We start from the raw sequence: 25,036 nt of genomic DNA, 5'->3' as shown, positions 1-25,036 counted from the left end.
GCACTATCAACTTTGATGCCTCACACTGCTCATGCTGTTCCCTCTTCTTGTGCTGTCCAGACCCATTTCCCAATTTTGCAATAGGCTCTTCATGCTTTACATTATATTTTAACTGAATCAGTAAGATGGTGAAAGACCACTGTGCACCTAGGCTATGCTAGATACTATGCCAAACTCTTTCTCATGGCCCATGACATTCCACCCATTGGATGATCCTACGAAATAGATAGCAGCATTAGTAGATCATGTTTTGTAGATGACAAAACTGAGACTCTTTTTTTAAAAAACTGTTATTTTTCCAATGACACATTATTTTAATGGACAGAAATAAACTTCAACCCAAGCCAATTTTATGTTCTATGACTCAGTGCTTGAACACACCAAAGTAAGAAACTACACCATCCTCAAGTTGTGGTTTCCTTATTTTGACAATCATGAACAACTACAAATTAACTGTGAAGATGTTAATGAAGAGAATGGCTGATAAGTTAAATTGAGGTGTGAAGCTTCTAGAAATGGTAAATCTAGGGAAGGCCATAGTAATCTGAAAGAAAACTGAAATATGCAGACTAATTATTTGTGTGACTTTTGAAAGGATCCAGAAGACTCTTTTTTTTGTTGTTTGTAATTAACAATGTAAGTTATGCATAGTATTCTTCCTTCATAAATATTTCATTTGGAGCCACATTTAGGAATATGATCTAAATTCAGGGAAACTGCCTTTTAAGCATTCCCTCAAAATTATCAGCAGTCTCTACCGAAGAGCTTTCAAAAAGGAAAGTGAAATGAACATTTTAGAATGTCTTTTCTGGGCCAGTTTGGTAAAATTCAATAAATATTTGTTGAATGTCCCTACAGTTTTAATTAGCTCTCACAGTCCAGAGTAGGAAACGGACAAAGAAATATATATTGCACATAATGTAACAGGGCAAAGATGGAATATGCCCAATGCTCTGTGGAGGATGGAGCCCCCAGGGAGGGTGTCCAAGAAATGCTCCCTGGAGATGACACCCATGTGAAGACTAAGGAGATAAAGAGGCATTTATGAGGTGACAAATGTGGGCTTGATATTTCAGGCCAAGAGAGAAACATGTGAAAGGAATGAAGAAGTATGGTGTGAATATAAGATCTAAAACATTTCAAAGATTCCTCAGTGGGAATTTTGAAGCAGGAAGTGGCAGGAAATGAAGCAAAGGAGCTAAATAGGGTCACAGGCTTTATAATCATGGCTTTACACATGACTGGTAGTTTCTTAAAGGCATAGATTCTTCCCCCTCTCCCTATTGTATACCTAGGCTCTGGATCCATAGAGAAGGCAATAAATCAGCATTTATTCAATGAATTAACTCAACAAATCAAGATGTGGGATTAGACCTCTGAGACCACAGGGAGCCACTGCAGTCTTTTAAACAGAGGGGTTCTATGTTAGAATTTCATTTTAGATGGATTACTCCAAATGTAGGGGCAGTGAACGGATTTAAGAAGGGACATGAATAAAATTGAGGAGGCCATCGGAGTAGTCTAGGTCATATAGGGTCTGAAAAAGATATCTTATATTTGACAGAAAGTTTAAAAGAGCGGAGGATAAAATTAGCAAGATTTGGAGACTGGTTGGTTGGGGTGGGAAAGAAAGATGTCTGTGGTGACTCCTAAGTCTGCTTTGATGATCAGACTGATGACAACGTCATGCGTGATAAACAATAATGAAAAAGAATGTCCATTCATGGGACAAGTTCCCTCTTGAACCCGTTGAGTTTGAGGGGTCTGCTGAACATTCAGGTCAGAACTGGACTCTAGAATCTTCATGCCCAAATCAACAGAGAGGCCAGGGCTAGGAGTAGACATTTGTAAATCAGTAGGAACTCATGGTGGTTAGAGCTCTGGAAATGGATGAGAACTCTTGTGTGAGACTCTTGGGTGAGTGTTAGGAAACACGCACAGAGAAATTGGGCAGGATGAGGAAGAAAAGAACCCCATGAGGTAGAAGAAGAAGGTACTGTAAGAGGAGGAGGAGAACAAGAATCATGAGAGAATATTGTCAACGAAGCCAAAGGAGCAGAAACGTTTAAGAGAAGAGCCCAACAAGATAAGGGCTCAAAATGCTTATTGGAATTAAAAATACAGAGGTGGTGACAGTTTTCAATGCTTAGGTGGGAACCGAATATTCATTGAAAGAGATTAAGGTGTGAATGGGGCATGAGTACACAGAGGCAGAGGGTGTAAAGCACTTGGCAAAGAAAGGAAGATCAAAAAATCATTAGCCAAGGCTCCTTTTCTGTCCACCAGAGAGGAAAGTGAACAGTCAATGGAGGATTTTGTTTTTTCTTCATAGGATGAGGATATTTATAAACGCTGAGGACAGATATAGAATTAAAGGAAAAAAGAAAAATAGGACCAAGAAAAGAAATTAGTGCTGACTGAAAAGAACAGCATGGGGTTCTGGCATTGGGGTAGAATGCCAGCCTCTGTACCAGCCACTGGAGAATCAAAGAAAAATAAGAAAGTGTCCACGGCTGTAGGGAGCCACAGAGCTGGTAAGGGTGATAAATGTGTATACTCCAAGTCTGAAGTCTGGATTGAGTTTTATCAGAGATCTAAACAGTGTTGTTGGAATAAACAGAAAGTAAGTCAAACAGAGCCTGTTAAAGAGGTCTTCTCAGGGGTGCTGAGATGTTACTAAGGCTCCAATGATTCAAGGAGTGAAGTGGGGGGAAAGGGACAGAAGAGAAGGCACTTCAGGTAGTAGGACCAGTGACAGAATCATGCAAACCCACCTACTGTGTGCAAATCACTAAACCAGATGCTGCCTGGGGAGCAGAGATGAGTGAGAAAAGGTTGCTGGCCCTACAGAAGCATACGGAAGATTCTGGGGTTAGGAAGGAATGCCAAAGATGGGAGCTGGCACTACGCAGATGCTCAAAATATAACTGTTCAATAAATAAACAGTGTTCTGCCGAGTTAATGGCTCTGAATTCTTCCCTATGGCTCATCTATTCTTAATATTCAGTGGAGCAAATAAATAAAAAACACTTAGGTTTCCATCTGAACCTAAATTTCAACATTTACTCATCAAAAGTTCTGACCCTTGGCTTGAAGCGTCCATCAGGTCACTAATGAGAACAGCTGGAAGGATCCTGGTGGATCCATTGGTGTAGAAGCTCCTTGGGCTTTGCTAGTTCTTGTGCAACAGTTTCATTCCTTCCCACAGGGCTTTGTAAACGAAAAACCCAAAGAACCATTACAGTTACAGCTGCTGCTTGTCCAGGACAGTCATGGAACCCCAAGGAAGAAGTCAGGGGACACATATCTGAGTGTTTAAGTAGGTGCTGGCTGGACCATTAGAGATTTTAAAAAGGTGGTCGGCTTGGAGACTCTACACATGCTCTCCCACTCCTCTCTCTTAAGGCCCTTCTCATCCCACCCCTGCACACCAGCATGATTCTGGCTACAAAGGGTTGGATTCTCACTTATCTCAGAGCAACTTTAATATACAGAGGGCAGAGATTTATACCTCTCCTTCCAGAGTTGAGAAAATTAACATTTAGCATGGTAATACCTGTAAATTCCTTTAACAAGGCACAAGATTCCCTCAGCTCTCAAGACAGGCCTCTGAAGAAGATATGGTTACTATTTCTATGTAACAGGGGAGAACAGTCAGAAACATTCAGAAATCTGCCCTTGGGGTGTGTGTGTGTGTGTGTGTGTGTGTGTGTGTGTGTGTTTTAACCTTAATCCAGCGTTGGTTTCTTATTGCTGGCCACACACAAGGCCCTAGCAGAAAACAACAATTTCTCAACACACATAGGCATTTTTAATAAATGTTCCAGGTAAATACCACATAAACTAAAGCATAAGATCCACTGTCCTGGCAGAAGAGGCTGATGGGCAGCGTCATTTGTAGCCATTGCTTAATTCCAGGAAAGGCCTCACTGTTGTTCAAAAGTCATGCAGCACCATGAGCGATAACCAGGGTTCTTCCCACCGTCCTTCAAATCTCAGTCTCCCAACAGAAAATCCTCATGCTGTCTGATTCGGAAGGGCTCATCTAGCCCCCTCTGCGTGGTTTCAAGAAAGCTTCCCACCTCTCTGAGCATGGCTTCCCAGCTACATTGCTTGATTTGGGAACTCTGGGTTTAATCGTTCTCGCCACCATTTTTGAGTCCTGACTCTACTAATGATTGTGGTGAAAATTGATGTGGGAAACAGAGGCAGAAGAAAAAATATTAAATTTCCTTACCTACTGACAAGCCCTTAAAACAGGCAGAGTGACTTGATTCTCCTCCAGGGACTCAACTACCCCCACCTTAAGGCTTTGCTAAGGGCAAAGGACAATCCTAGCCTGACCAACCCCCTACCCCCAACCAGGATCCTGTAAATCTACTTTAACAATTCCTTTAGGAAACTTTATCTCTAAACCTCCAAGATAGTGTCCACAATCATTCCAAAGCATATGGCCCACTATATACATCTAAAGAGTCTCACGAGAAGGTGTTATTACTGGTAATAAATTACCTTTCTCCCAAACAATAGCTAGCCCCACAAGGTCCTAGAAACCTTGCTTCCAAAATTCCTTAGAGACTTATGCCATCCCTAACCCCCTCCCAACTTACAAGTATATAAGAGACCACTCCTCACATCCCCGGGGCAGCATCTATTCCTGCCCATGAGTCCTGTCCCTATGCTTTAATAAACCACCTTTCTGCACCAACGACGTCTTAAGAATTCTTTGTTAGCCGTCGGCTCTGGACCTCGCCCCACCGAACCTCACCCAGATCCCAGAACTTCATCAAAAATAATTCATGAACATTTACTGGATGAAAGGAGCCATGTCAGGAAATTTACAAACATTATTTCAGACGTGGAAGGGATGGGGTTTCAGTTCTGAGTCTCCAGCTCCAGAGACCACGTGGATTTCTGTTTAACTTCTCGTGCTTCTTCTAGCATCACAAGATGGATGTGCTTGTGTTTCAGTTAAATGAAGAGTGTGTGGAACAGATCAGCCAGCTAGAGCTGACAGCAGAGCCCCAGCTAATCTGCAGGGACAAAACAGCCCAGTCTAGATGAGTGAGACGGGCTTACATCGGCTGGCCCACAGGGGAAGGAGCTCTAATAATAAGTGCCAGTTGCTGAAAGCCAATAGGTTGGCAGGCTGTGTGCTGGGGAGCTGGGGAGCTAACAGACACACTAGATAATGGTGCCATTCCCATTTCATAGATAAGGAACCTGAGGGTCAGGGAAGCTGAGTCACTTATTCAAAGTCACATCGTGGATAGTTAAGAGTCACCCATGATGTTTGATTCTGGGCACATCTGGGTCTTTGCTTCCACCCTGCACCGTCAGCCCCTACGTTGTGGCGACATGGTCCCCAGGATCCTGTGCCACGTGACTTTAAGCTAGTTGGGGGTACTTTGGAGTCCTGAGCCTCCTCTGCTTTTAAAATGCACCTTCACCTCCAAACTTCATCAGCAATTCTGAAAGCAAAATCCCAGAATCTGTGGTCTTAAAAAAGAGTCGTAGCTGACTTTACTGCATTTACATGGATGATCCACCCAGGTGGGGAGGAGGAGAGAAGCGCTGGTCCTGAAAGAGGGGGCTGGAAGTACTTGCTGAGGTCCTCTCCTTCTCATTGGCTGGGGATGCAAGGTGTGACCTAATCCATCTATGCATAAGAAAGGAGGCTCACAGGTTTTAAACCAGAAAGGAACAAAGTGTTTCATGGGGAGCTTGAGGAAAGAAGGAAAAAAAAAATTGCATCTTTTGGATGAAAGGACCTTAATCTTCAAAACACAAACCATTTTTCCATACCAAAGCTCCTTCAAACCTAGGAAGTCAGCTGAGGCCTCAAGTCAGGCAAACAGCTTGTGTTTTCCAGATTAAGGAGCCTTTGACCCAAAGGATCCATTTTTGTGAAACTCCAAAGGAAGTGCCTGGTCTATTTCTAGCTGCTGCCCTCTGGGACAGAGGGATCTTTAAATACAGACAGAGAAGGTGGCTACTTCCCTGCTGGGATTGGGGCCCAGCACAAGAGAGGCAGTCCATGAATGGGAGACTTCCTAAAGGAGGTCTTTTGCCCCAAAATATCATACCAACTTCCTTGCCAGGATGCCCCAAATATTCACTACAGAATAAACACAACTTTGAAATATTGAGAGCTCCCATTGGAGGGAGAGGGCTAATAATACCAAGTGGCAGGAACAGACCTCCATCTAGCACTCTAGAACCAAGAGGCCTCATGACTTCATCTGATTCCCACCACAACCCTGTGTTGTCTGCAGGATGGGGAAACTGAATCCTCACTTCACAGGCAAGGAAATGGACTCCCAGAGGGTTGAAGTAGTGAGGTTAGCATTATCCAAACATGTCTCCTGCTTTTTCCTAGATCTGACCCGAGCTCCAGGGCAATCAGCAAAGATAAAGCCCAAAGCAGTGTTATTTATATGATGTGGGAAACACAGGCAAAAGAGAAAACTGAGATTTCCTTGCTGCTTATGGCCCATTGACAAGTCCTTGACAGGGTCAGAGAGATTTTCCTCTGGGAGCTCAGCTGCCTCAATGTTAATACTTTGCTAAGGGCAAAAGTCAATCTTCCCTTAACATTATCCCAGCCCCCCAGGATCCTGTGAGTCTACTTTAACATATAAAAATTCCTTTGGAAACTTTACCGCTACCCCCGACCCCAAGAAATATGTTAGCAATCATCCTCCAAGAGAATGGCCCACCGATATACATCCGTAGGGTCTCACAACCAAGGCTTCATTAGACAGTAATAAATGACCTTTGCCTAACAACAGTTAGCCCCTTCAAGACCCTGGTAATCTTGCTTCCAAAATTCCTTAGAGACTAAGGCTACCCAGACCCCCTCCCAACTTGAAAGTATATAATCGGCCAATCCTCATGACCGCAGTGCACCTCTTTCTGCCCATGAGTCCTGTACCTGTACTTTAATGACACCACCTTTATGCACTGACGAAGTCTCAAGAATTCTTTCTTGGCTGTCAGCTCCGAACCCCGACAATTTCCTACATCATATGTAGGATAAATTAGAGGATGCCTTGAGATTTAATGCAAACTGCCCTAAGCTGAGTCAGGATGCCTAAATTCTCGCCCCACTCCTGATATTACTGCAGAGGCAAAGACAAGGTAACTGATACCCTAGCTCTTGGGAGCTTGGTCTCTGTGCCTACAGAATCAGGAAGTTTGGCTTACATGTTTTCCTAGATTGCTTTCAAATTTAATATTGTCATTTATTTATCTATTTACTTATTTATTTGACAGAGAGAGAGCAAGAGAGTGCACAAGTAGACAGAGCAGCAGACAGGGAGAGAGAGAAGCAGGCTCTCTGCTGAGCAGGAACCCAGATGCAGGGCTCGATCCCAGGACACCCTGTGATCATGACCTGAGCTGAAGGCAACCCCTTAACTAACTGCGCCTCCCAGGCACCCCTTGGGCTATGATTCTATACTGGTTGAATAAAGAACAGAGAGAGAGAGGAAGGAAGACGGGGGTTGAAGCAAGAGGAGAGGAAGAAGGAGAAGACAAAGAAGAGGCAACAAACAGAAGACTAAGAATGAAGGAAGGAGGGGAAAAGAGAGGGAGAAAGGGAAGGTAGGAGGCAGGAAGGGAAAGAGAAAGAGAGAAAATACACCAAGCTCAATTTTGGCTTGGCTTAGATGAGAGGAAATTATGCCAGGCAAGAGGGATCGAGTCTAAGAGAGTGAATGGATTTGACTTGTCTAAGCCTTAGGAAAGCAAATATTACTGAAATGTTGGCTGACCGCCACTGACTTCCAAACAGAAAATGGCTTCCAGATATACTGTGGGTACTCAGCAGGGTCTGTTAGAGTGAGTGATGAGGTGGCCATGCACTGCTGGAGAGAGGGGAGAAAATTAGAATGTTCTCCTGACAGAGACCAACAGAAAGAGCCAGCCCAAGAGGAAAGAAGGAGGCCCCAGCTGGGCCTCTCTTAAAAGGCTCAGATAATTTACACCAAACCCAGAAGGGCCCCTGGAAATTGTTATCCTAGGACTGTGTGAGCCAAGTCACAACGTTGAGCGTGAGGAGAGTTGCTCAGCGCACCAAGTCCTGGTTTGGGAGCCGAGAGACCCAGGCTCTAGCCTGTCTGAGGCTCTAATTCACGGTGTGATCTGGGTCTAGGTTCTTCCTTTCCGTGGGCCTCAGTCTGTCCATGTAGATAACAGTTGGGAGATTTTAAATGAGCTCTAGGGCCCTTCTGACTCTGCCATACTATGATATACTGTGATCAAATATCCGTGACTTTCACTCATTCAACAGGTACTTATGGGACACCTGGTTCCCACAGGGCAGGAGGGAGTGGACATCTCTAAACCTGCAGTTGGCTTTGTGTGAGGCTATCAACACTCTTCCGTGGTGGGGAGTGACCCCAAGATGGCTGCCATCTGCTCTAGCCTTCTAGCTCCAAGTACAGAATCTTGAAACCTGGACGGTTTGAGGTTCATCTTGTACTTGATGTACGTCCGGGGAAGGAAAGAGGTTTTCCTTAAGCACCAGAAAATTTCAGGCAGTCAGGAAGTTCTGCAGGGTCTCACTTGAGCCAAGCCAGCCCTCCTGGGGGCTCATTGTCATGAAGGTGAAACATGTGGGTAAAAGTCTTCTGATTTACATATCAATATGTCTTACTGGCATCAGGAATCTTGTGTAAATTGAAAAGAAAGCCCACCGGAAATGTCCTGCTAATACTTGAAATCATTTTAGGTTGAATAAGCCTCAAAGAGAATCAAATGCAAGGCTTCATTTCATGAAAAAGGAAACCGAGGCTTGCCCAAGGTCCCACAGCTAGTTAATGGCAGAAACGAAGAGTAAAGACCCCACCTTCACGCCTCCTCCTGCCTCCTATTTTTACAACTCAGAGCATTCTCTCCTGTTCCTCGTAGAATTGATTTTGTGGGGTAAGGTTTTGTTTTCTTTCATTTTAGCATAAAGACCATTTCCAGTGATGCCAGTTCCCAAATTCAGCTCCTCATTACTGTGAGAGCAATTGTACCGTCATGTGTGTGAAGGATGGAGAGACAGTTGGGCCTTTGGGGAACACACTGGAGGGGATGGGGAGGATGAGCACCAGTGCGGGAGCTCCCACATGCAGGGGAGTGGAGGGAGCGAGAATGAGCGAGAATGCCGCAGTCCGACGCAGGGGTGGGAACAAAGCAGTGGTATTGATTGGAAAAGGCAGCTCACTGAGGTTGCCGCTGCCAGCCTGGCTCTTCCTGGTCCGCTCTCCTCACAGACACCCTCAGAGGCTCAGAACCGTCTACTTTCTATGCAGGGGGCGCCTCGCAGAGCATCGGGGCCAGATGGGACGTGTTCACCTGACAAGATGAGAGAGCAGAGAGAAAGGGAGGGAAGAGAGAATTTGAGAATAGAAGGGGGTGGATGCCCTCTTCTCAGATGAAGACGATAAAATGAACCAGGGGACAGGGGTTCAAGGGAGGGGGGCTGATTCTATGGCAATGGGATGGGGCAGCTTCGTCTTTAAAAAGGAGGACGAAGAATGGAGGGGGAAGGGGCCGACCTCTTCCTCCCCATCACAACGGCTCTCTTTCTAAGCAAATTATCCTCCTCTCATCTCAAACACTGGACCAGCCTCCTAATTCCTTCTCTTCCGGAGCCTTGCTGGAAATAGATGTTCAGTCCATGTCTGATGAGCAAATAAGCATCCTCTAACATTGACTTCATCATGTCAGTTGTGATGAAATTGTGTGAATCACTTCTTCCGGGGATGTAAACCCAAAGGTCCAGGCCAGAAGCACGAAGGAATGAAGCGGCCAGGCACAGAGCTTCAGAAGTGATTATGATGGCGAATGATAGTCACACGACACAATCTTGGCCAGCAAACCGTTTCCCCATAGGCATGGTATCTCCCGGCTGCCAGGTCACCTGACCTCTCAGGAAAAACCGGGGGGGGGGGGGGGGGGGAGACAGATTTTTATGGCATTTCTTCATTTGATTAGGGTTCCCCTCCCCCCCACAACAACCTGTGAAGGTCAAATAGGATACATCCGTGTGGCAACAGGTCCGTCTGTTTGTGACCCTGGACTTGGAGGAGCAAGTCCAAATACCTTAATTAAACACCCAAGCCTCTCCATTAACTAGTAGTTCCCTAACGTTGCTTTTGCCTTCTATACAACAGGACAGATCCTGTAACTATAACAAGTCCAATCGCCTAACACCTTGGGAAATATACTGCTGTCTTTACAGGGGCAGAACATTTTCCCTGTTTTCTCCCCTGCCTCAGCCTCGTTTCCCTTAGGAGACTTTCTGGACCGCATCACCCCCTTCTCAAGTTCTGTAGCTTGGAAGGGAAATAGCTGTTCTTTGTCCTTTAAAACACAGGCCATCATTCCATAGTTACTTGATAGAATCCCACCGTGGAAAGTGTTTGAATGGGAACCTAAGATACCTGGGCTCTAATCCTGACCATCCCACACCTTACTGTCTGCTCTTTGGCAAGGTGACTCTCTTTCTAAGACTCAATTTCCACCACTTTTGATATAAGGATAGGTGGCCTTGATATAGAGAAGGGTCTTGGGGTGCAGGCCCGGCTCTCCAAGCCAATCCTGGCCCTGCCTTGAGCAAACCCCTACTTGAAAAGTTCTGATTAGTTTCTGGCATGCAGATGGCGGGTATTTGTTTTTGCCTCTGCAATGAAACTGGCTGTTTGTGAACTCACCTAAGCTTCCCTGGTCATTTATGACGTGCCGGCTGCGGTGCTAAATGTTTCCTGTATTTTCCACACCTCATCTCTTCTTAGCTCTTTGCCATGATCTGGGAGACTGAGACCAACTGGGAGTGGCTGTGTCTTCCTGGCCAGGGTCTGCCGTGACTCTCTTATCCTGCAGCTACTTCCAGTGTCTGCAAATCAGTGTTTTCTTCATAAATGGGAAAGAGTGGACTAGAAGGAATCTTTCAGCTCAAAATAGGAGGAGAGGGAGGAAGGAAGAGAGGAAAAGGAGACGGAGGGAAGGAGAGAGGAAAAGAGAACAGAAGGAAGGTGGCAGGGGAGAGACGGAAGAAGGGAAAGGAAGGGAAGGGAAGGAAGAAGAAATTAGGGTGGAAAGAAAAAAATGAGGCACTAAATGAAGGGGGTGGGGAATGAAGAAAACTTAAATTTCTCTTCCTACCTGGACAGCAGATCCTATTAATCTTGTTTTCCTCTAGACCAGGAATAGATAACTTTTCTTTAAAGGGCCAGGTAGTAACTATTTTAGGTTTAATGGGTCGTACTGTCCATGTTTCAATCACTCAGTTCTGCCGTTGTAGCATGAAAGCAATCAGCGACGGTAAGGAATGAGCATGGCTGTGTTCCTATAAAACTTGACTGGCAAAACAGGTAGGGGGCCAGGTGTGGCCCCTCCTCAAATGTCCTTGTGCTCCAGAATGGAGTCACTTCTCCAAGCCACCCTCTCGGGAACAGCTTCAGCTCTTCTACCCAGGAGAAGACCCATGAGGTGTTCTCCCTCTCCAGAAATGACACTAAAGGGCTTTCATGTATTTATTTAGAATTCATACCCCACTTGCCCCCAGACACAGCTAAAGTGATATTACAAAGTTAAATAAGATATAAATCAGGACAATTAAAAATAAAAATGGAACAAAGAATAGTTAAAACTGAGTGAAGGAAGTGATGCTACCAGGCACCTGGGAAGAGCTAATTGATCTGGATTTAGTTCTGAGGTTCCTGGCAGCTGAAGTAAAGTGAAGTTAATTGGCCCCCAAGGGGCTCAAATCCCTGAGTAGGGTCTCATTAGCATCAACCAGCTACCAGGAACAAAGGAAGGCTGAGCGGAGAGGTGTGAGAGTGTACCCTGTCCCCAGGGTGCAGGGACAGCCAGGAACTGCCCCAGTCCAAGAACCCCCTTCCCCCAAGCCAGGCCAATCTTCAACCCATCACAGCTCATCACAAGGACAGAAAGGAAATGCAGGATTTGAGGCAGTGGGACTCATCCAGACGCGAGAGACTTAAGATTGAGTTATCAAGACCCTAGATGGCATTTTCTGACTCCTGAAAGGAAACACTAGCCCTTGTGGACTTCATTGAGCTGTTGGGGGAAGTGAACTTGTATATGCTAAAAGCCCAGTCAAGCTGGGGACAGAGGAGACTCATATGACTGTTGTTAATTCCTCCTACAGTATTGTTAAATGGCAAATCCTCATTTGATGTAACTTCTGCATTGAAATTGGCCCTTTCCTTTCTGTTCTCCCAAACAAGAGAGAGACGATGTGGTGATGATGAGGGAGCAGGAGGCTGGCTGAGGACAGAGCAAAAGCTGGCGCCTTGCACCCCCTCTTCACCCTTTCCCCTCCATAAGTGTAGCATCCCTCAGGCAGCCCTGACTGCCATGAACAATAAGCAAATAGTTAAACTTGCAGAGCTCACAATCCTGCTAGACAGGAGTCTCCCTTGGCTTACAAATGTCCTAAATCTCACTAACAAAGACGATTGATAGCAGGATTGTGAGACCCCACCAAAAAGTCTTCCAAAGATCTTAATGTTAATGGCTGGTCTAAAGACAACATTGATCCAGCAGCAAGGGCAAGGCCTCCGGCAGGCCTGGACCATCCTGGCACCTTGTAGGCCCTCTTTAGCATATGAAAACTCCACTGAAACCTTCCTTCCCCTCACCTTCCCCCAACAGCAGGGTACAGAACCTGCCATCCCTCACAACCCGGGGCAGCAGCTCTTCCTGCCCACGGGTCCTGTCCCGTGCTTTAATAAACCACCATTTTGCACCAAAGATGTCTCAAGAATTCTTTCTTGGTCATCGGCTCCGGACCTCAGCCCACCAAACCTCACCTAGGTTCTAGAACTTCATCAGTGAGAATCACAGAAGGGGCCCGAGAGAGGAGCCAATAGGCAACAAAGTGAAATGATAAAAGGTCAGAACGGGAAGACATATGTGGTTAGGAAGTAGACTTCCAGCATTGGGTGTTTTATAGGCTCCAATCTCTGCCTCCCCACACCCTTTTTAAAAAATATTTTGGTCTATTTTTTTAAAAAGATTTTATTTATCTGAGAGTGAGAGAGAGAGAGAGAGAGCACAAGCTGAAGAGGGCACAAGCAGGGGAGAGGGAGAAGCAGACTCCCCACAGATCAAGGAGACCTTCATGGGACTCGATCCCAGGACCCTGGGATCATGACCTGAGCTGATGCTTAACCTACTGAACCACCCAGATGCCCCTCCCTGCCTCCCTCCCAAATGTTTCAAGGTAGGGATAGCTGAGCAACTGCTCCCTCTCTGTTTCCTTCTCGTGTACCTCAGCCTGGGTGCCTACCCTCTGCGCCATCACCAAATCAAGCCAAATCTCCAAATATGTGAGGGTCTCTTAAAAGATTCTTAGAATTAGATGCTAGAGCTGGGATGATGCAACAGACCCTGGGGTCAAGCATTTCATGAAACCAGGGCTGTGGCCGGAAGAGATGTCGTGGCTGTAAGCGGAGACCCAGTTTTCCGTCCTTAATTCTTACAGTGAGAAAAGGAGTCTCTTTTCAACTCTCTCCCAATCCTGATTAAGTTAAGATGAAAGACTCCGTTCGGCTTTACTTTTTTATCTCCTCTCTAACATTTCACAGTATTCCTTTTGACACAAAGTGGGCAGCCCTAAAGATGGAGTCGTAGGCAGGAAAGAATAGAGCTAGAACACAGAGGCCAGACCATTGCACCATTTTTGTTTTCATTGTATGATTCATATGCTTCGCCATCTTATGTAGGGCTAATAAGGCTTTTTGAAAAGGAATTTTGTGGTAGTGCTAGGAGATTCCCTTTATCAATGTATGCATTTCTGTAAGAAGTCGGTAAATTTAGGGAACCCCCTGAAGTGGCGTAGGAGGAAGGAAAGGACAACAGAACTTGTGGCAATGACACCTGAAAGACTGACATTTCAAAACTACTGATCTGAGGCAATCCCTTTGTTTTAGGGACAAAGAAACACAGACAGAGCGAAGGAAAACAGCCTCCACGATGTCTCCTGTTGGAACTAGAACTCTGGAGCCAGATCCATCTCCCTTTGACCCCCCAGATCTGCTGACTCCCATACTTACTTGGGGAATATGATCTCTCTTGCCTAAATCTCCATCTGTGTCCACAGAAAGGGAGCCTTACTGGCATCTGCATCCCCACCTGCCACTGGACCCAGAGTTACTATGTTCAGACCCTGAGATACATCTAGACGTGAGACCAATAAGACTCTCCCTATGACACATGACATACGTGATTTGTGAGCAAAATTAACTCCGTGGTATTGGAATGGCCCGATATTGACTTTAACCTCTTCCTAAGACATTGACCCAAATTGCCGTTAGGCTCGTGTTGGAAAAAATCTGTGCACAGCATCAAGCAAGCAGCATTCTGGAACGATGAAACCCGAGGTTCTGGAACTGAGACTTCCTAGGTTTTCCATGAACTATATGACCCTGGCAAGTAGCTTGATATCTCTTTGCCTCAGTTTACGTATGTATAAAAGAAATTTTCGTAGACTAGATCAGGCTGTTGTCTGGATCAAAGCAATTCATGCCCATCAAGCAGCCAGCAGGGTGCCTGGAACACAGAAGCTGTGCACTAAACACTCCCAGGTATTACTGGGGCACTGTGTCAAGACGAGCTTCCCTGAGCTTCCCCCAGGTCATTCGGCACAATGGTGCTTTGGCTGTTGTGCTGTGTCCAAGATGTGATCCCCCACGTGTGACGGGAGAAGGCCCCACCGCTGTATAAAGTGCAGCTGCAAACAGACTGCTCCACACTGCCCCTGGGGAATGAACCACGGAGTCAGTGAAGGGTGAATTTCAGAAGAACATCCGATTAAAAACCCATCAGTAAGAGAAAGCTGGCTCTATGGGTCATGTTCTTCAAGTCATAAACTCTGAACTTCATAACTGTTCATTCCCACCCTGCACAAGGCAGCATCTTTCTCTGCTGGTATTTACTGCACCGGTTGCATTTTTATGCATTTTATGGACCTGTTTTTTGTTTTGTTTTGTTTTTTCAAAACATTTCCTCCTTGCAAGGCACCCTGTCGGAAAGCCATCCGTGCCGCTTAAACCTGGAAACTCATCTTTCTACATCCAATAGAGTCTTCCCAGCTCTGTCTCTGCAGGGGGCTTCCTGATCAGGTCAGTGAATCCTGGCTCTTTTACTTAGTCCCTGAGAAGTAACTGATCCTGGCAGGTACTGAAATGTGAGATGTTGTTCATGGTCCAAGGCTGCGTTGTGCAGAGAGACTGGAATAACCCCTCTCATGGGTCTGGACTCCTTGGCTGTTCTTGGCCCATCTACTAGGGGCCAAGTGATTTCCCTCAAAGGTCTGTGATGGTTCAGACCTCCACGTGTTCGCACACGTTGGTCCTACACCTAGAAATGCTCTTCCTGGAGATGTCCCCCTGATGAACTCTTACTGGACTCACAGTACCCAGCTGAAACTGTCGCCTCCACCGAATGGCACTTTCCAGAAACATCGGTGATTCTTTCCTTCGGAGCCCCCATAGCTTATGGGGAAGATGGGACAGATGGAGAGAAGTCAACAGGAACGGTGCTGGCATCAGAAGACCTCCGTTTGTTTCCCACTTACCGCCTGCTAGTCTTTTGTTTTCTTGCACGACTTACGAAACATCTCTGAATCTATCTGATTTCTTATTGGTAAAATGTGGTAACAAGCCTATTCTTGAATTCAGAGGGTGGCAGGGAGAATTATTAGAGACAGTACATATAAATGTAACTGTGCCTTGTACAGAGTAAATGCTCAATAAATATACATTATTATTATTATTATTATTTGCGCGCACACACAGACACACACACATATTCTGGCACGCTCACTTTATACTCTATTTGCTTAATATTAGCCTTTATCCTGAATGAAAAGTAAAGGCCACACTGTCTTTTCACTTTTACATCACCAACACTTAGCACACAGTAGGTGCTTAAAATATTTATCCACTGATTAGACTCCAGCAGAGCAGGGACATATCCACTTTATCACTTTAACCACAGCCTCTAACATGTAGACGTGCCTTCCCACGCGTGTGTGTTGACTGAATGGAGGAACCCAAGGGTGGATGCGTGGATTTTAAGTGCTCTGGTTAAAAGGCTTACCTGGTACCCATGGCTGAGTTTCTGAATCTACCTTCCCCTTCCAGTTTCCAGCATTCCACCTCCAATGCCACAGCCACCATCCAATCCTGCAAACGCCTTTGTTTTGCTAAAAGCAGCACTTAGCTCCATCAGCTTATCCATTCAGCAACCTCAGCTCACACCTGATTTTTCTTAACTCCCCTGCTGTGCCTTAAGGAGCTCCCCAAACACTAGAAACAGAGCCTCAGACTTTCCTCTCTACCCCGCCTGACCAGCCTCCTCCCAACACTTTAAGGTCCCAGCATTTATTTCTTCTCTGCAAGAAAACAAGCAAACTTCTGACAAACTTCTGAAAATCAGCAAGAATCCATGCAACATTGTAGATGCAGGTATTTTCCAGATGGTAACCTAATCTCTGGCAACAAGCAAAACCCAGAGAGCCAGAAGCACCCACAACCTCTGTCTCATTGAATATTCACACAGCACAGGCCTGTGCACACACACTCATTTGATTCAGCTCATTTCATGCAGAAACCCTTTTCAGATTGAACCCATGGTACATAGACTTACTAATAATTCCAGACCCTGAACAGCGGCATTCTAACTTGTGTCCCCTTAATTCTGTCTTCGACTTCAGCTTTATCTTTTCATCAACTCCCTTATGATAAGGAGCTTCTTCAGGGCAGTGAATTCCTGGGGTGAATGGACATTCTTTTTCTGGGTGTCTCTAGGAAAAACAATGGCCCATCAGTTGGCAATAGCCTCACTACCTCCCACCTTACTCATGATTCAAAGAACTTTCCAGAAAGAGGAAACTAGGTGGCTCCAAATCTTTTCTATAGGCTCTTTCACCTTTCAGCCACCTGCTTGACAGCCTTCTTCATAGCAACACCCTGCTCAGCCTCAAGGCGGCTTTTTCAACCTCCGCATCTTTTTTTTTTTTTTTTTAATATTTTATTTATTTGACAGACAGAGATCACAAGCAAGCAGAGAGGCAGGCAGAGAGAGAGAGAGGAGGAAGCAGGCTCCCTGCCTAGCAGAGAGCCCGATGCGGGACTCGATCCCAGGACCCTGAGACCATGACCTGAGCTGAAGGCAGAGGCTTAACCCACTGAGCCACCCAGGCAGCCCTCAACCTCCGCATCTTAAGAACATTAGCTTTCTTTAAAGTCTTAGGGACTATTACTCGGTTCTAATTTTGGTTTCATAGAAGGAGGTTAAATGATTCTTCTATGTTTACTGTACTAGTAAGTAGTGCAGCATGGACTTGCACCATGGTCTTCTGACCCAAGTTCACCTGGGCTCCTTGCCTACTCCCTCATTTCTGCTTTGTGAGCCTTAATGATGATGGTTAATATCCGCTGGCCCTTTCCTGTGTATCAGGCTCTGCTCTAAAAACCTCGATAAACCCCTGTAACCTATACAGGTCTATTAGGCTAACGTTACACCCACTTCACAGATAGGGAGATAGGAAAACCTTGTTAAGTAAACTGCATGAGGTTACATAGCTAGTTCCTGGAGAAGCCTGGGCTCACGCCCCGGCCGTCCGGGTCCCAACTTCAGCCCTTAACCACCAAGCTTCCTCAACTCTGAAGGCTGGATTATAAGCCTTGTTATCGAGTGAAGTTTATATATGCTCTGGTACCAACTTCACTACATCGAGCAGCCCTGAAACACAAAAGGTACTCAATTCATTTTTGATTACCTGAAGATTCGCTTCCTTGTTATGCCTTTAATGATGACCTACTATAGGCAAGACATCACCAGGGTCTTACAGGAGATGATGAAATACACAAAGACATGATCCCCATATTTTGAAGTCAAATGGGGAGTGAGAAAGAGACTTCCTCTGTGGGGGCACGGCGCCAACATCAGCCTCTCAGATTCCACGCCAAGTCAAATTTTTAAAACCAATTTCTTTGACCCACGTAAAGTGTTCTTGTTCTAGGAAAGGGCATTTGACAATACAGAGGCTGCAATTACTATTACCAGCATTTTGTAAGAGAAAGTACATTTTAACCAGAAACATTAAAGGGGGCATAATCTTAAAAGAAGATTGTCCTTCACATTCAGACATCAAATTTTCGACCAGCATTTGAGAGTCATCAATTTAAAAGACTTGGGCAAAAGAGCATGGTAGAGAAAGGCACATCTAGGAAAGAAAAACCAACATGAAGGGACTATCACAACAGAATGAGGGGGAATGGAGAGGTGTGGGTATTGGCATTCACAAATTAAGAAAGAGGCTAAACATTCTAGATACATTTCAGACCACAAGGTTCTTGATTCTACAGCTCTTCCTTCAAGGGTTAAAAAAATTGCTATAAAAAATGAAATTACAGAAATACAAAAATAGTTTATGTTATGTTTTGTGGCCTTTTCCCTTTGGGGTTCAATCTCTGGTGGATTGCCAAGGAAGGCGGCCTCCGTGACGTTATCCAGAAATGTCAGGTGTCTCCTAAAAACCCACTAGAGTCCACATGACGGATGTTAAGTAACAGAGGTGAGAGGGGCAGAATTTCCTCCCAAATTCCCATCTTCTCCCCTTGGGGCACCAGGAAATTGCCTACATAGACTCTTTTCCTTGGCCCAAATGTCTCCCTCATTGAAAAGGTTAAAAATTATGCCTAGCATCCCATCACCAGTGACCTCTTTTTTAGAGTTCTAAGGAATTTTCTTGCCCTCAGGGCGCCTGGGTGTCTCAGTGGGTTAATCCTCTGCCTTCGGCTCAGGTCATGAGCTTGCGGTCCTGAGATCGAGTCCTACATCGGGCTCTCTGCTTAGCGGGGAGCCTGCCTCTTCCTCCTCCTCTCTCTCTGCCTACTTGTGATCTCTCTCTCTGTCAAGTAAATAAATAAAATCTTAAAAAAAAAAAAAAAAAAAAAAAGACTCCAAAACAGACAGACAGAAGAGAGGCACAGACAAGCATGGAGGAAGGGCAGGGGAGCTTCCAGAATCCCCGTCCTCCCTCGGGGTACACCACTCTCCCCTCCACATGCTCACCAACCCAGAAGCTCTCCTGACCCTCTCCATTTGGATTTTTATGGAGACTTCATTACATAGGATCGACGGATTATATCCTTAGCCATTGGTGACCAACTCAAATTCCAGCCCCTCTTCCCTCCCTGGAGACTGAGGGGTTGAACTAAAAAGTTCCAGCCTCTAATCACAAGGCTGGGTCCCCTGGCAACCAGCCCGCATCCTTAGATGCCATCCAAAAGCCACCTTACTGACATAACAAAAGACACTTTCGTTGCTTCTTATCCATTAGGAAATTCCAACAATGAAGACCAAAAATATAATTTCTTATTATAAATCACAATATGATATTGGACTACTTCCTTGATTACATCTATCAATGGCCCCCTCCCATCTATCCACAGGTCACCTATTAGCCATTGTCACTTTACTCCATTGTTCACCATGTTTTACTCTCCATGCCTCTTGCCAGTATCTCTGCCTTTGCTTTCTAGATTTCCTGCAGACATTCCCAGCATGCCCCAGTGCGCTTTACCCGTGTTACTTTTTCCCAAGACAATCCTTCTACCAAGAAAGACTTCTTTCATATTTCCACTCCAACCTTTATAAATCCCCTATTCTTTAACGTTCAGTTCAAGGTTATCCCCTCTTTGAATAATCGCCCCATCCCCTAAGGAAGAGGAAACCATAGCCTGTTCATGACCTTGCAGCAACACTTATGCTACTGGGTGTGGGCTTTTGAAGGTTATGTATGGACTTGGCCTAATTTGCCTTAGAATCACCCACACCAAAGCAGGACCTGGTATGTAGCCTTCATCCAGCAAATGTCCTATAAATAAACAAATTTAAGAATGAACAAACAAAAAGAAATAACAAAAGGAAAGCACGAGTGAATATGCATAACATGAGTACAGCATGTCACAATTTCAGAGCATGTGGGTTTTAATGAAACCGTGTGATCCTGAAGCTTTCCCAGCAAATCCAGGCTCAAGAGTTGGAGTAACTTGCCAGGTTAAAACACGACAAAGTAAGGACTTGAACTCAAGTCTACCAATGCCAAGTCCAATGCCCCTTCCACACCAAATGTTGTCATTATTAAGAATTAATGATTTTAGGGGCACCTGGGTGGCTCAGTCCTTGGGCATCTGACTTTGTTTCAGGTTCCGGTCCCAGGGTCCTGGGATAGAACCTTGCATCAGGCTCCCTGCTTGGTGGGAAGCCTACTTTTCACTCTGCCACTCCCCCTGCTTGTGTTCCCTCTCTCGCTGTCTCTCTCTCTCTGTCAAATAAGTAAATAAGGTCTTTAAAAAAATAATAATGATTTTAAAAAAGAACTAATGATAGTTTATAAAACAACAAACAAAACAAAACAAAAAAACATGTAGAATCAAGCACAGTCAAAAAGAACAGAATCGATGTTTCCATTGTAAATGAGAGTGGTAAAACCTAAATGTGGAGGGTCCAGCATACTCCTAGATGCAGGCAGGGGAACACAGCAGGGCTGGCCGGGCACTTGGGAGAAGCTGTACTTTGGGAAAATGAAAATCAGAAAGATCCTAGAAACAGACTTTGCCAATCTCTGGATTTCACCGATGGCCAACCCCATTTCCTGCACTGCAATCCTTGCTACAACTGAAGTTTCAGCCCTTGGAGAGAAGCCGAGAGATTTCTGCAAATGTTTTCTCTTCAACAGATGGAGCAGAAACCGAGAAGCATTACAAGGAAGATGGATCGGTGCGTCACACTTGCAACAATAAAAATACAGCAACGGTTAAAAGCAGTCGCAGTTAAACAGAAGTGGAAACCCAGGGTTAGCCTAAATCTTTTTTTAATTAAAAGTGAAGGAGAATTTCAAAGTTCTATTTCAGCCCCTCGAAGCGTCAGTGCAGTGAATCCGGAATGTTTATGTGGCTTGGCTGGGTGTCGGACGGCTTGAGATTTATGTGGGTTTAGGTCATAGCCTAAAGGAAACCGTGAGGACCGGCACGGAGGAGGGTAATCACACACGCAGGAAAACCTGGGTTCAAACCCCGGCTCTGCTGCTGTGTGACTGCAAGAAAATCGCGTAGCTCCAAGTGTCAATCATGTCATCTGCAAAACGGGAAAACGGGGCCTGCCTCTGAGACTTCGTGCGGGCTCTGGGTGAAATAATGGGAGTGGAACACAGGAGAAACCGTCTGCAGGTTTTTACTCTCCCTGCACCTGCTGAAGCAACCGCAAAGAAGCTTCCTGTCACCTTAAGTTTCTGTATCACAAGCATCCCTGGCACGGGCCTCCTTTTGCTCCCTCTCTTCTTCTTCTAAAGCCTGCTTTAATATCTAGATGAGCATTTCACAAACTCTGGTCCCGGGATGCCTGACATGGACACATGCGGACGCTTTTCAAAGGATTTTGAAAAAAATGCCCTCAGGGGTTAATAATTTGTGGTGAAGGATCCCTGCAAAGCACAGAGCCACATTAGTACTGTGGATAAATGGATTCCAAGTTGCCCATCCTCTGCCTCTTGGACGTTCTCCCCCCACTGCTCACACAACCCACAGTCCCCTCACCCCCACACCAACTCCTCAGATGTACTTCGCTGGATGATTAGGGCTTTAGCTGGTGCATACATTTTGCTACACATATTCAACTCTTTACACATCCATGCATTTTAAGAAATGCATATGAGGACGAGGAATGCATGCACTCCCACACGTCCATGAACATATGGGTGTGTGCGAATACACACACACACACACACACACACACACAACTTGTACTCACTCACACACCAGTACGTTCAGACCTAAAACGCATAACCAAAGTCTTTAATAAAAAGACTCCATTTCAAATACCAGCCCCGATCACTTCAATTCTAAGAGCCTTAGCTGACACATCTTCAAAATTGAAACTGTAATATCTACCATAACTACTTCATAGTTGTAAAATCAAATATATTACCATCCATGAAAACACTTACTTCATTGTCAGAAACATTGTAGATGCTCAATAAATGTATGTCAAGTGCCACAGATTCATTTACGTATCTTACCTATTCAAAACACGTTCGTTTCCGCACAAGTTTATCCCCACACACGGGCACATAAGAACCCGTGAGTACATTCAAATGCAACCCCATGCTCACGTGAAGAAGATCCAGACTCACAGTTTAGGAAAGCAGCACACGCGCATGCGTGCGTGCACATGAACACAGACACACACACACACACACACACACACACACACACACGAACACAGGTACTCCCGGCCCCGCACGCGCATGCGCACGCCGCGCAAAAACCTCTCCATACTCTACATTTCCTTAAGCCAGGTTCTTCCTGCACCTGTCAAAATATACCACTGGATCCGAGGTCCTGTGAGAGAATATGGAGGGAACAATAACTACATACAAAATGGATGCCAGGTTTAAAAAAAAAAAAAAGAAAGAAAGAAAGAAAGAAAGAAAGAAAGAAAAAGAAAAAGCCTTGGCAGCCAAAGCCAATACTTCGGAGAAAACACACGCAAGGTCAGGTTACAATAATAGGTTACCATGTGTATACAAGGGGAAGGTCCGCGAGAAAAAAGATAGTAAGACGGGATGCGTGCGAGACCTAGGATGCGAAAGGCTTTTCTAGAAAGCTCATGGGCGTTATAGAGAATCCCCTATCACTCCTACCCTCCCCAAGTTCACTGTCCAAAACAAGAGGGCCGGTAATTAGGGGACCATGTTTCTAAAACGACAGCATGGCTACATTGGCCCACATGAATAATTACAGCAGGGATGGTCAGTGAGCAAAAATATTAATTCCTATTTGTTTTGAGCTTCCTATTAAAGTAAGTGTTCATTTTAGGTGTCAGTAAAGTCAACCAACACCCACCAAAACCTTTGATAATGTTCAGAAACTCCATCTGTGTCCATCATCACTGTCCCTTGGACAATATGTTCACCATTAACGTTATTAAGCTTTAGATTTCCTTTAGGGCCACCTTTTTCCTATACAAAGATTCTTAGGAGTGTTTGTATTTTTTAATGCTATATTAGTATTTTCCATGAATTGGAAAGGAGGGTGGACCAGATAACCATAAAATGCCATTCTCTTCTCAAAGACTCTAATTTCATGATTCTGTGATTTTTAAGATGTGGTGGTACTAAGAGTTGATTTTTATATTCCATGAATATTATGTTCTATGACTCTATGAGATTTTGACACTAGCTTTTATTATTCTAAGATTCTCCGATTCCAAGTTTTGATAGATTTTAAAATTCTACAACTGTGATTCTAAGATGCCAATATTATAAGAATCTGACACTTTGAGCTTACAGTTCCAAGCCCCCATTACCTCCAAATGTGACTAGCAGACTCTTGCCCGTGAGACAGGCAGAACCTAAGCCAGAGTCAAAGTACAGGGGAGGCAGAGTGGTTGTGAACAGAGAGAAAAATGCCTATTTAAGACAAGAGCTCCTAACTCACCATCTCAAGGCTTTCCAAATAACACCCTTAGCTCAGTCTCTCTTCCTGACTCTATTCTATGGCCTACCTAGAGATGAGAATATTTGCTGCTAGAAGACAGGTGCTGTAGAGGCAAGGCTCAGCTGTTTTTGGCCATCTTATCCCTCAGCATCTAGCACAAGGCCAGAACACAGAGGCTCTCAATAAATGTCATGCACTGTTGGATTCACTCTAATATCCTTCCTCTTCCTTCTTGTCTGGATCCTTCCTCTAGCCCTCCTCCTCTTCCTCGTCTTCCTCCTGCTTGTGCTTCTCCTTCACCTTTTACCCATATGTTAGAACTTCCACGTACATGAATCACACAATCCCCACAGGAATCCAGTGATGGACAGATTATTATCCCCCTTCTACAGATGACGAGACTAAAGCCAAAAACGACTTACTAAAGGCCACACAATTAAAGTGAAAGAGAAAGGATCAAACTCAAATTGTCTTGCTCCACATTCAGCTCTCCTTCTTCTCCTGCCTTATAAATGAATGTTCTTAACAATAATTTAAAAATAACCACCTCACAAGACCTCCAGAAAACTGCTACCCGGACAGAAAGCTTCTACTTCCCATTACTGACTTTCACTCTGAATTCATTTTCTCAGTCCACGCCAGTTCTCATTTCAGGATTTCCAATAATTGAGGGCCTACCACACCCAACTGTTCCTTTCATTTTTAAGCCTTTTTTTTTTTTTTCTCCTCTTGAGAGTGCTCTACATGGCATGTGTTTATTTTTCAATTAAAGCAAATTAAACTTAATTTTGTTTTGAGACTTTTTTATTATTTTTTTTTAGAATTTCACAGCCCACGGTGAGATAATTGAGACCCTGCTGTTTCTGGAAACACTATTTAGAGAGCAGGACTAGATCTGGCACAACCTTGGAGGGAGCCATCCGTAACCCCTCCTTGCCCTTTGTCACACATCACAGTATTTCTGCAGTGTGTCCACTTCCTTGCCACTGCCTTACCCTGGAAGGTCATCCATGTGTCATGTGAACCATAAACTGCCAAAGGGCCACCAAACCCCCTCTTCCTTCCTCTTGTCTTAATCCTAGATCTAGTCATGCTAATCCTTTTCTTAAGAGTTACTGGTAATTTTCTAGACACATATTACTTAATATGGGGTTTAAGGCTTTATATATTCCAGTCCTGAGGTTATTTTTTCCAGCTTCACCCTGAGCATGTTTTCCAGTCACGCTGAACGACTTCCTCTCCCACTGTCCACTTGGAATGTTCTTTTTCCATCTACCCAATGGGCTATGCAACCTCCATGGCTCAAGCACAAGGACCTCTCCTCCATTTCCTAATACGCTGCCTGTGTTCTAATTTCAGCAGCAGCTACTCTGTATTATCTCAGTTTGCACATCTGTTTCCTCATCAAACTGGCAAGAGCTTTCGTTCAGGAAAATGTCCTATTCATCACAGATGGTCCAGAATCTGGAACATAGTAACTCCTCAAAAAGAAATGTATTTTGGGG

The 25,036-nt window shown here is 44.8% G+C and overlaps 1 protein-coding gene across 2 annotated transcripts in view; it reads right to left on the bottom strand.

Moving 5' to 3' along the window:
- The window catches only part of BRINP1 (BMP/retinoic acid inducible neural specific 1), a 170,726-nt gene that overhangs the window by 132,250 nt on the left and 13,440 nt on the right, over positions 1–25,036 (bottom strand). Inside the window, exon 2 of one of the 2 annotated variants that reach the window (XM_059142617.1) lies at positions 9,215–9,345. The exons of the other annotated variant lie outside the window; for it this stretch is intronic. The gene's annotated coding sequence lies outside the window, so the exon portion shown is untranslated. The remainder of the gene's footprint in view (positions 1–9,214; positions 9,346–25,036) is intronic. 2 annotated transcript variants of the gene reach the window in all.

Source organism: Mustela lutreola, chromosome 12, assembly GCF_030435805.1.
Source record: "Mustela lutreola isolate mMusLut2 chromosome 12, mMusLut2.pri, whole genome shotgun sequence".
Lineage (NCBI taxonomy): Eukaryota > Metazoa > Chordata > Mammalia > Carnivora > Mustelidae > Mustela > Mustela lutreola.
This window is presented reverse-complemented; position numbering and strand designations above follow the sequence as displayed.